At 44.1% G+C, this 12,994-nt stretch overlaps 1 protein-coding gene across 12 annotated transcripts in view; it reads left to right on the forward strand.

Annotated features, from left to right (window-relative positions):
• The first annotated feature begins 2,027 nt into the window (after window positions 1-2,027).
• Window positions 2,028-12,994, forward strand: part of RGS6 (regulator of G protein signaling 6) — a 629,677-nt gene continuing 618,710 nt past the window's right edge. For 9 of the 12 annotated variants that reach the window (XR_003120528.1, XM_025392576.1, XM_025392579.1 and 6 more), the window contains exon 1: window positions 2,951-3,215. The gene's annotated coding sequence lies outside the window, so the exon portion shown is untranslated. Of the gene's footprint in view, window positions 2,162-2,352; window positions 2,856-2,950; window positions 3,216-12,994 lie in introns of those variants that run through there. The other 3 variants (XM_025392577.1, XM_025392580.1, XM_025392585.1) reach the window with 2 other exon arrangements.

Here is a 12,994-nt window from a genome sequence, read left to right on the forward strand (position 1 = left end):
AACGTCTGAGTGTTAGGTGTGTTCATTGCTACTGGGGTGCCGTTACTTTTAGGCCTTCTAAGTCGACAAACCTAGGAAATATAACACCTAGGAAATATATCACCATATACAGACACATATACACTTATATTTTTCTGTCTATCTATAATCTTTTTGGATTCAAAATCATCTCCAATTTCAAGCCACATAACTAGATCTCTTGCCTTTCTATATTGGTAATTCCCTTCTCCAGCAGTGAGATGACCAGCTCCAATTTTCTTAATGTATCTACTTGTTGGCTCAGTTCCCTAGCATGTAAACCAATCTCTTGGCTATGTCAGTAAAAAAGTGTGTCCTGTCTCTATTACATACACATATATAAAATACCCCCACATATATACACATATATATGAAATGGGATATTTTATGTATAAGAAACCACACTACATAGATATATCAGGAATCCCATATAATACACAAAATGTATCAATACGAAAATACATATTTAACTCCTATAAATATCTGATTTCACATATTTTTTTTTAAAGAGAAGTACACAGTAAGACTTTCTTCTGATGAGCGTGGAGCCTGCTGTTCATACTTCCACAGAATTATTCCTTTATGCTCTACTCAGCCCTCAAGGAGCTGCTAGCCTCAGAAATGCAGAGCTCCGGCTGGGTGTGGTGGCTCAAGTCTGTAATTCCAGCACTTTGGGTGGCCAAGGCAGGTGGATCACCTGAGGTCAGGAAGTCGAGACCAGCTTGGCCAACATGATGAAACCCCATCTCTATTAAAAACACACAAAAAATTAGCTGGCAGGCACCTGTAATCCCAGATACTTGGGAGGCTGAGGCAGGAGAATCGCTTCAATCTGGGAGGCGGAGGTTGCAGTGAGCCAAGATTGCACCACCACACTCCAGCCTGGGCAACAAGAGCAAAACTACGTCTCAAAAAAAAAAAAAAAAAAGGCAGACTTCTTCAAAGCGGAAGTTTCCCTAGTCACTACCTTTCGCTCCATGCACAGCCTATTCTTTAACTGTGACAAACTGCCACAGCCAGGTCCACAACCGGCTTGAGCCAAGTATTGAGCCTGAGGAAGGAAATGCTTTATATTTCAGCTTTAATAACTAACTGGGACATCTGTTACAATTCTATTTTCCTCACTAGGCTGGGTATGGCATCTCTTGGTTGTAGGTTCCCCCCACACAGTTTCTGTGGCTCTTCTCGTGGACTAAGCCTACCATAACACACATGTCTGCTTGTGTATTATCCCATTCGACACTAAGGCTTCAGGGCACAGGCTGTTTCCTTTATTATCCATTTCTAATGTTAGAAGAGGGTCTAATACAGAGCAGGTGCTATTTGTCTATTGAAGGAAAGAATGAATACATCCATTAATCAATGTAGAATGGTGGGAAAAGATACAATTTGGGAAGGAGACTTTACTCTTTAACTTCTGGACCCATGTGAATGAGGAGTCCAGGTCATCTGTCCTTAAAGGCATTTAGGTATTTTATTTCAAGTATTTTCCCCCTTTTCTGGTGACATACTACAATTCAGGACTAAGTCTCAAATTTATTCTTGATATTGATAGCATTGATATTGCACACAAATCCCATGGTTACCGTCCAGCACTAATGGTCGTGTCCTATTTCCACCTGCAGCTTCCTGAACCTAACTACACATCGCATTTCAAAACTCCCACGTTAAAAAAGGCAGCAGTTCAAGTTATTTTCTCATTTTCTGTCTTCAACTTTTTTCTTCTTCCCCCAAGAATATTTGAGAGTTAATTTTCTCGAAAGTTCTTTGTAGTGTTCCAGATAGGAATCATCCTATAATACTCCAAATGCAGCGTGTGGTGTGCATGTTGAATAAATAAAAATGACGAGATTAGGAACAATATCGCTGACGATCGCGGTGTCCCGTTTTAATTTAGAGGGCGCCAGCAACACGTCAGTGACGGAGATTCAGAAGCTGCCTCACCCCGGACCGGGAATCCCTACGAGAACCTTGACGCCGCTGAAGTTTCCGGACGGGGCCAGTTTGGAATTGACTAAAGGAGTCTTCGCCCGGTCGAGCCAGTCTCTCGGTTTTCTCCACGGCTTCTCGAGGATGAGGAATTTCTAGGTTTTCTCCTCCTCCGGCAAATCACGGTCTGCGCCTTCCGCGGCTCTGGGAACAGGTGAGCCGGACGGCGGCGCCCTCGGGACGCGCTCAGGTGCCGGTCCCCGCCCGCCGGCCCCTCCCTGCAGCACGCGGTCCGGGTCCAGGTGCCGGCGCCCAGGTGCGCGGGGCACTGGGCTGCAGCTCCGCTCGGCATCCGACAGCGGGCGCCGCTGCAGCAGCTCGCGGGCCGCGGAGCTGAACGGCTTCGCGAGTTGGGGCAGCTCCTAGCGCTCGGCCCTGCTCGGCGGCGAGAGCTCCGCCCGGGCGCCGCGTTCCTACAGCCGCCGGAGTCGCCGGGCGCCGAGGGGACGGACCGACCTCCGCACACCCTTGCCGGCCCGGGCGGGCAGAGGCGGGCTAGCGGCGAACGCCCGGGAGCGCGGAGAGCCAGGCCAGCCCGGTGCGCGCCGGAGACACCCTGTGCGCCCCGCGTCCTGGCACCATGAGACGCGCCGCGCGTCCTCGCGGGCCCGGGGCTTCGCTTTCTTCTCGCTGAGCCCCTGCGCTCGCCACCACGGAAACTCGGAAAGAGGAGGCGAGGCTGTGGGGAGCGGCGCGGAGACGGACTAGACTTCCCCTCCGCCCCCAAGAGGCTGCCGGTCCCCGGTTTCCTGGGCTTCTCCAGCTTTATCATGAACCTGGCGCAAGGTTGGCTTTAGGAGAAATTCAGGAGCCGGAGGGAGAGTCAAGGCAATTCTTTGGTTGCTAAGGTAATTGTAGTTGTGACAAAAAATGGGCAAGAAACAAATGGGGGAAAACATGGTTTAAAACAGTATCCTCCCTCCCCACCCCATTAATATGTGTTGATTTCATCTCCTGGGTGTGGGTGCTTGTCCATTTCAGATGCGTGACAGGTGCCCGTGTGTGTGTGTCTGCAGTTTGGGACTGTGGAAGCACGAGCTTACATAAGTGGTTAGGCAAGCTGGCGTGTGGACTTGTGTGGGATGGGTGCAGGTCTGCATATAAATCATGTTCCTGGGTTTCTGCGTGTGAAGCGCACACCGACGGGGACGAGAGCGCAGAGGATGGCGCTTTTAGATACTTCCAGTCTTCCGATGTTGTGATCGCAGGTAGGGCAGCTTTGCCTCTAAATCAGGCATTCATTAACTTTTTCTCTGAGCAAGCTCGCCCATTTGTGGTTTGGAAGAAAAGAAAGCGAGTCTCCGCGGTGAGGTGTGGAGGGCAGGGGCGGGTGGGGAGGTTTGTTGTTTGGGAACTGCGCTAGCAAAGGACGCCGTGGCTATTCGCTTGGAGAGGATGACAACTGAACTGGTTGCGTGAGGAGTGAAGAGACCGTGTTTACAGTCACCGGCAGGCTGCGTAAAAAAGTGGCCCAGTGAGACAGGGAAAGTGACCCAGAAAATTTAATTTTGTTCAGAATGAAAGCTGCTGTATTTATTATTTTTTTTCTTCTTAATTTGACGGAGTAGTATTTTCCTTCTCTGTCGTTGAGACCAGTGGCATTTCTATGTTACAAACTGAAGATATTTGGGGTCTCGTCGGCTTGGAATTATCAATGCTTGGGAGGTGAGTTCTGATCAATACCTTTAACCAAAGAAAAACTGCAAAAATAATCGAGATTAGGTAAAACCTACCACTGGACCCTTTTCTCTCCAGAGAAAGTGAGAGATGGAAGAACTGGGCTTGTAAGTATCAAAATGGAGTTAGAGAATGAGCTACAAGTTTGTGTGTGTATGGTCTATCAAAAAGTGTAAGACTGAAAGGGAACTGTTAGGTTTAATGTGTTGACAACACGGCTCTTATAGATCAATTTTCATAGGCAAATAGGTAATTACATGGAGTGGGAACTGGGACGTTGGTGGGAAACTTTCTGTAAGATGAATATTCTTTATTAATTTATTACTTTTTCAATGGGTGGGACTACTCTGTGAAGGAAAGTAGAGGGCTGAGGGACATTTGGTGAGACTCTTGAGAGAGAAATCTTTGTAAGCCAAATCTTGCATGCTAAATTAGAGAAAGCCAAGATGATAGATTCTGAGTTCTTTGATCCTGTACCACTGTTAAGCTAAATTGTCCTGTAAATATGATCTCAGGCACCATAAACTATGTATATGTAGAGAGAATCTATTCCCAATAACGCGGCCTTTTCTGAAAGAGTCTGCGAGTTCTAGAAAAGTCAGCTGTTGGGAGGTATTGTGATGAAGGAGAGAGGTCACCGGTGTTTCCTTTTATATATTTATTCTGGCAGATCTTAACTTTACTTATGATTTTCTTTAAGGAATTTCAGTTAACATTCAGTGAATTTATATTGCTGGGAGTTTCAGTAAAACAAGACTAGATTTTCTTTGAAGCAATAAATTCATCTTATCAAGTGAAACATTACGACAATGCTTTTGTGGCAGAAATGTTTATTTAAATGAGTCCATTTTAATTGTTTATTTATTTTGGATTTGCAGAATAAGATCTCCAACATAGATGTTTTTGAAGTGAATAGACCTTTCTTGAGAAAGAAAAATAAATTTAAGGTTATTGTGGACAATGAAATTTGCCAGTAATTTTGGATGTCTCATTGTCTACAGGGACATCATTTTATGTGAAAGTAGGATCATTCCATTTCTTATGTCTCTCATCTTCTCCCATGCATTTTATCCCCAACTCCTAAGACTTTGCCAGGAATTGCTGAACATTCTGTTTTGTGCCAGGGGTTAAATATCAGGGGGACGGGAATAAGGAGCTGTGTGTCACATAAACGTTTTTCAAAAGGATGCTCTCAGAGATCTCAATACTGGGATTAATTTTTCCTTTAGATTCGCAGTTAGCTTAATTCATAGTGTTCTGAACCTAGGAATGCATTTAACCTCTTCATTTTCAGTACCAGCTGGAAGGAATATATTTACCAAATTTCATCTTCATTGTAACATATGGCATGATATAAATAATTACTATACACACACTATCCTGCTGTATGGAAAGAAATAGAATTACAAAATAAACTTTCGTGTTGAGTGATATGGATATAATATTTCAAAAAACAATTTTAACTTTTCCCCTGATTCCAAAAGTAATATTTAGCTATTGAAAACAATTCAGGGAAATACAAAGAAAAAAATAAAGGTTATCCATAATCTGCTATGGAGGGGGAGCCACTATTAACATATCTTTAACTGTATATTCTTCCAAATATTATTCTAGTCATTTATTTCTACCCAGCACCCCTCCCCCACAAATTTTTATAAAATGTAACTTGTAAATATAACTTGGAAATGTATTAAAGGCTTGGGACTGCTTGTTTACAGAATGATTTTGATCAGATATTAGTTTTTCCTGGTGGTCCTTATTTTCAAAGAGAGTAGGTTCTTTCTTTTTCTGCTCTTCGAAAACCGGTGTTTGCACTTTGGGCTGGTGATGGTTGGGACTTCCTATCAGATTTAGGGATTAAAGCATCAGAAAAGAAGTAGAAAGGTCATTGGCCATTGTGGACGGGAGACCTGAGTTCTGGTTGCAGTTACTCCACCAACTTCTCCTGTGACCTCTGGGCCTCTGTTTCCCTGAAGGGCAAAAGGTACTTTTAGATTTAACTCAATAAGCTAATGACATATTTGTTGCTTTGACATGAGAATGATACTTGAAGAGGGCTTGTTCAAACACAGAAACACCTGGGGGTCATCCCCAGCGTCTCTGATTCTTTCTGTCTGGAGTAGGGCCCGAGAATGTACATATCTGACAAGTCCCTGGATGATGCTGACTCTGTTGGTTGGTGACAGTGAAAACTAGAGGGTAATGTATTAGGGCTGTCTTAGAGGGACAGAACTAATAGTGTGTGTATATATATGTACATATGTATGACATATATACATATATACATATATGCTATATATGAGCTATAGCTCATATATATGCTATATATGAGATATATATGAGATATATGGCATATATATGTATATATCTCATATATATCTATAAAGGGGAGTTTATTAAGTATTAACTTACATGGTCACAAGGTCCCACAATAGGCTGTCTATAAACTGAGGAGCAAGGAGAGCCAGTCCAAGTCCCAAAACTGAAGAAATTGGAGTCGGATGTTTGAGGGCAGGAAGCATTCAGCATGGGAGAAAGATGTAGGCTGGGAGGTTAGGCTCGGCTCTCCTTTTTGTGTTTTTCTGCCTGCTTTATATTCGCCAGAAGCTGATTAGATTACGCCCACCAGATTAAGGGTGGATCTGCCTTCTGCAGCCCACTGACTCAAATGTTTAATCTCTTTTGGGCAATGCCCACACAGACACACCCAGGATCAATACTCTGTATCCCTCAATGCAATCAAGATAACACTCAGTATTAACCATCAAAAAGCCTACCCCTTGTCAACTTGAACCCATATACATCTCCTGAGATCATACATAATCTTCAAATAAAGACAATAGTGAGGTCATAATTGTGCATAACAAAATACAACTATCCTTTGTACAACCAGAAATGCACCAATCCCCAACACAAATACTATTGCATAAAGTTAACAATACTTAAGGCTGATATGAAGTCAATAAATCTTATGTCACATGATAAAGGAAAAGGAAATAAAATGAAGATATTTTCTTAGCACAAGTGTATACGTACACAAACATGTTTTTAACAAAAGAAGGAGGAAATACTCATGACAATTACAGTCTCTGTTTCTGCAACTGGTCACATGGTCGTAGCTGGTATTGATGACTACCTTCTACCCATTCAGTATTCCTTTTGCCTACAGCAAGCACCTCAGCAGATCGTGATTTTTTTCCCTAGTGGAATGACCCAAACCTTCATTCCTGAAGGGGTCTGGACCATTTGTAGTCCTGCCTGGATTGGGCTGTTGTAGTTTCCCGTTGACATTAATCACAGGGCATGGTAATGCTGAGAGATGCCCTAATGGGTCTCCTGTGTTCCATATGTAGTCTTCCTTACCTCTGCTGTGGAGTAGTAGACTGATTTCATCTTGATAGTCTGGGTCAATCACCCTAGCCAACACTGTAACCCCCTTCTTAGCCTGTTGACATAAAGGTAGGAGGATCCCAAACTGTCCAGGTGGCAATCTTAACTTCCAGTTTAATGAAATCATTGTTGTGTTTCCTGGTGACAGCATTCCTCCCTCTGGAACTAAGACCTCTAGGCCAGCAGAATGTAATGTCGAGGGAACAGGAAGCAAAAATTTTGCTAATTCAGTAGGGGTGATGGTGAGTGGTGCCTGTTCCACTTCCGCCCCTTAATTCTTGGACCTGTGAATCCTGGCTATAGAAGAAACAGTACCATATATTGGATGCTGATTCAGAGCATACATGGCCCTCTGGAGAAATTTGCCCCAGTCCTGCAAAGTATTGTCACCTAGCTGGCATTGTAATTGTGACTTCAAAAGGCCATTCCACCATTCTGTCAATCCAACTGCTTCAGGAAGATGGGGAACATGGTAAGACCAGTAAATTCCGTGAGCATGAGCCCACTGCCTCACTTCTTTAGCCATGAAGTGAGTGCCTTGGTCAGAGGCAATGCTGCATGGAATACCATGATGGTGGATAAGGCATTCCGTGAGTCCACAGATGGTAGTCTTGGCAGAAGCATTGCATGCAGGATAGGCAAACCCATATCTGGAGTAAATGTCTATTCCAGTGAGGACAAACCTCTGCCCTTTCCATGATGGAAGAGGTCCAATATAATCAACCTGCCACCAGGTAGCTGGCTGATCACCCTGAGGAATAGTGCCATATTGGGGGCTCAGTGCTGGTCTCTGCTGCTGGCAGTTTGGGCCCTCAGCAGTGATAGCCAGGTCAGCCTTGGTGAGTGGAAGTCCATGTTGCTGAGCCCGTGCATAACCTCCATCCCTGCCACCATGGCCACTTTGTTCATGGGACTATTGGGTGATGACAGGGGTGGCTGGGGAAAGATGCTGAGTGAGTCCACAGAACAGATCATCCTATTCATCTGATTATTAAACTCCTCCTCCGCTGAGGTCACCTGTTGGTGAGCACTTACATGGGATACAAATAGCTTCACCGTTTTTGACCACTCAGAAAGGTCCATCCACATACCTCTTTCCCAAATTTCTTTGTCACCAATTTTCCAACCATGCTTCTTCCAAGTCCCTGACCATCTAGCCAAGCCATTGACTACAGCCCATGAATTGGTATATAATCACATATTGGGCCATTTCTCCTTCCATGCAAAGTGCACAACCAGCTGCACTGCTCGAAGTTCTGCCCACTGGGAAGATTTCCCTTCACCTCTGTCCTTCAGGGATGTCCTAGAAAGGGGCTGTAGTGCTATAGCTGTCCACTTTCTGGTGGTGCCTGCATACCATGCAGAACCATCTGTGAATAGGCCCTCATCTTCTCCTCCTCTGTCAACTGATCATAGGGAACTCCCCATTAGGCCATGGGTGCAGGCTGAGGGAGAGAAGGCTGGGTGGCAGGAGTGGAGACCATGGGCATTTGAGCCACTTCCTTGTGTAACTTACTTGTGCCTTCAGTACCTGCTTGAGCCAGATCAAGTATATACCACTTCTGTTTGATGATGGAATGCTGCTGTGCACAACCCACCAATGGCTAGATTGGTCAGAAAGCACCCAGTTCATAATAGGAAGTTCAGGTTGCATGGTGACTTGATGACCCACAGTTAAACGTTCAGTTTCCACCAAAGCCCAGTAACAGACCAAGAGCTGTATCTCAAAAGGAGAGTAGTTATCTGCAGAAGATGGCAGGGTCTTGCTACAAAGTCCTAGAGGGCTCCACTGTGATTCACCTATGGGGGCCTGCCAAAGGCTCCAGACAGCATCCCTATCTGCCACTGACATCTCAATCATCACTGGATCTGCTGGGTCATATAGCCCAAGTGGGCGAGCAGCTTGCACGGCAGCCTGGACCTGTTGCAGAGCCTTCTCCTGTTCTGGACCCCACTCAAAACTGGCAGCTTTTCGAGTCACTCAATAAATGGACCAGAGTAACACACCCAAATAAGGAATGTGGTGCCTCCAAAATCCAAATAGGCCCACTAAGCATTGTGCCTCTTTCTTGGTTGTAGGAGGGGCCAAATGCAGCAACTTATCCTTCACCTTAGAAGGAATATCTCAACAGGCCCCACACCACTGGACCCCTAGAAATTTTACTGGGGTAAGAGGTCCCTGAATTTTAGCTGGATTTATTTCTTAACCTCTGGCTTGCACATGTCCCACCAATAAGTCTAGTGTGTTTGCTACTTCTTGTTCTCTGAATCCAATCAGCATTACATCAGTGTAATGGATCAGAGTGATATCTTGCAGAAGTGAAAAGCAATCAAGGTCTCTCTGAATAAGATTATGACACAAAGCCAGAGAGTTGATATACCCCTGAGGTAGGACAGTAAGGGTATATTGCTGGCCTTGCCAGCTGAAGGCAAATTGCTTCCAGTGGGCCTTATGGACAGGAATGGAGAAAAAGGCATTTGCCAAGTCCATGGCTGCACACCAAGTACCAGGAGATGTGTTAATTTGCTCAAGCAATGAAACCACATCTGGTACAGCAGCTGCAATTGGAGTCACCACTTGGTTAAGCTTACGATAATCCACTGCCATTCTCCAAGATCCATCTGTCTTCTGCACAGGCCAAATGGGAGAGTTAAATGGGAACGTGGTGGGAATCACCATCCCTGCGTCTTTCAAGTCCTTGATGGTGGCACTAATCTCTGCAGTCCCTCTAGGCATGTGATATTGTTTTTGATTTACTATTTTTCTAGGTAGAGGCATCTCTAATGGCTTCTATTTGGGCTTTTCCCCCATAATAGCCCTCACCCTACTAGTCAGAGAGCCAATGTGGGGGTTCTGCCAGCTGCTAAGTGTGCCTATGCCAATTATGCTTTCTGGCACTGGGTCAATGACCACAGGTTAAGTCCAGGGACCTACTATAAGTTGGACCTGAGCTAAAACTCCATTAATTATCTGACCTCCATAACCCCCTAGCTTAACTGGAGGACTACAATGATGTTTTGGGTTTCCTGGAATCAATGTAAGCTCAGAGCCAGTGTCCAGTAGTCCCTGAAATGTCTGATCATTTTCCTTTCCCCAGTGCACAGTTACCCTGGTAAAAGGTCAGAGGTCTCCTTGGGGAAGGATGAGACAAGGATCCACTTCATAAATTTTCGGTAATGTAGTGGGGTCCTTCCTCAAGGGGACCCAGCCACCCCTTTATCCAAAGGGTTCTGGGTCTATAAACTGGCTCAAGTCTGGAAATTGATTGAGGAGCCATGATTCTCTGTTTTTATAATTCAAATTAGTCTTTTGTCCACTCAACCTAGAAGTTTTCTGTTTGTATAATTGATGTAGGGATGCAGTAGGCTTCCTATCAATTTCACTTCTAGGAACACCACGATTAGCCAATGCCAGAGCTCTACATGAGTCAGACTATTCTGATTGGCACTTTGCCTCTGCTGTCCATTATGGTAGCTATGCTCACCTTGCCTTTGATGGTTGAGTGCTGCCACTTGGCCCCTGCCACCTGGCCCCTGCCACCTCTGGATCCAATTATTCCAATTGTATTTAAATTTTGTAGTTGAGTGACTGTGGTTCCCACCATTAGATCTGACATACAGAGAAGAACAATTACAGGGCTCTTCAAAGATGCAGATGCTGCCCTCCCAAGTCTATTTTGCAAGGCAGTCAAGAGTATGTCTTCTGGACCCTCCCAGCTGGGATGAGTAGGTCTAAAGGGACTAATGCACTCCACCACCCCAATCTCCCTAAGCCTTTGGATTTCTTCCTCTACATTAAGCCAAGGGAGATCAGGCATTTCCAGCTCACTCACAGTGGGCTGCCTTTAAGAGCTTGTGTCTGTTTTTCCAAAATTTTGGCTCGTTCTCTACAGGAGATAAGACTCTCACTTAGGGTAATCTTAGCAGATTTGAAGCTCAGTATCTGCTTCTGAAGCCGGAAGACAGAAACCATGAGTTAATCATTTTCTTTCATCACTTTGTCCATTGAACTTAGGAGCAACCAACCAGCTTCATTGTGTTCCTTGGTTCTCCACATATGGTCAAATGTACTATGTACAGAGTCACTAAACTCCTTGCCTCTCACGAGCAGTGAGTCAGGAGTGTCAAATGCATTTATTTTGCATAACTCTCTAAACAGTTTCTGCCAAGGACTATCAGTATTTTCTATATCATTAGAAGTAGAGTCCTTAGCATTTTTGGGTCTTATCATATTAAACAGCCAAATCCAGAAATGCCAAAACCAACGAAAGAACTCCATTCTTAATATTCTGTTCCTCTAGAACCACTCCTGGTACCAAAATCTGTATTAGGGTTCTCTTAGAGGGATATAACTAATAAGACATATATATCTTAGGGAGTTTATTAAGTATTAACTTACACAATCACAAGGTCCCACAATAGGCTGTCTGTAAGCTGAGGAGCAAGGAGAGCCAGTCCAGGTCCCAAAACTGCAGAACTTGGAGTCAGATGTTTGAGGGCAAGAAGGATCCAGCATGGGAGAAAGATGTAGGCTGGGAGGCTTGTCTCCTCTCTCCTTTTCATGTTTATCTGCCTGCTTTATATTTGCCGGAAGCTAATTAGATTGTGCCCACCAGATTAAGGGTGGATCTGCCTTCCCCAGCCCACTGACTCACATATTTAATCTCTTTTGGGCGACACCCACACAGACACACCCAGGATCAATACTCTGTATCCCTCAATGCAATCAAGTTAACACTCAGTCACACATCACAGTAAGCTCTTTACAGGCCAAAATGCCTGTTTGACTTTTCACAGGCTTTCACAGTAAGCTCTTTACAGGCCAGAAAGCCTGTTTGACTTTTCTTTGCATCCATCCATCCAGTGCCCCAAAATATATCTGCCAATAGGTGTTCAGTAAGCATTGGCTGAATCAATATTACTTTTCTCTTATGGGGGAGTATGTTTCTGGAGTAGTCAAGACAAAAGAATAATCGTCCAGAATTTGGAAACATTAAGCCTGTAATAAGAGTTATAATCATTCATGGACCACACTACTTCAAACTGCAAAACATGCAAAAATGCTTATAAGTAGGCAGTTAAAATGAACATTAAACCTAATGAGTTACATTAAATAACAACTGGGAATACCTGCTTGAGATGTTCCAAACCACAAAGCCTACCAAATACTTCACCGTTGCCTCTCTGAGGCCTGGAAGAGGCCATTTATTTTCTACCACATACACATATTTCAAAAAATGGGAGGTTCACTGTTAATTATCCCAATTACCAAGGCAGCAGATAAAGCAAGCAATCTCCCCGCTCCTCTCCTCATCCCCCATCGCTCCCACTAAGAAAAAAGGCAGAGCAATGCCCATTAGAACCCTACCACCACTCTGTAAGATAGGTCTCAGTTTCATGAATGAAGAAATTTAAAACTTTAGAGAAATAAATTAACCTGCATAAATCCACAAAGTGAACTAGCATCAGAAGTAAGATGCAGGCCTCCTGATTCTAAAGGGCAGTGTTCTTCACCACTTCCCTCTGATGACATTGAATGTGTATATTTGGTAGCTAGGAGATTCTAGCTGGCTGAAATACCCCAGTTAGAACTTTTGATTATCCTTATGTGGTTACCTTTTTTTATAGAAAATTTGTCTTTTCCTTCTACTTAGGTGTTAGTAACATAGGGTGGTACAAAGAACCACCATTTTTATGTGTGGTAACTTCAAAAAAAGTGTAAATATTTGGATATGAACAAAATAGATCCTTGTTCATTAATAGCTCAGGCTATGCAAATGAATTGTCTTAAAGGCTAGCTGTCTTGGCATTTCACAGTAATTTGATTAGATTATCAAAGAGAAAGCCACCTTTAGATCTGTCCGTGGTAGAGTTCATTCATTCACTAGTATCTGCTTGACCCAAGAGCCTATTTTCTTGC

This window comes from Theropithecus gelada, chromosome 7b (genome assembly GCF_003255815.1).
Source record: "Theropithecus gelada isolate Dixy chromosome 7b, Tgel_1.0, whole genome shotgun sequence".
Classification (NCBI taxonomy): Eukaryota; Metazoa; Chordata; class Mammalia; order Primates; family Cercopithecidae; genus Theropithecus; species Theropithecus gelada.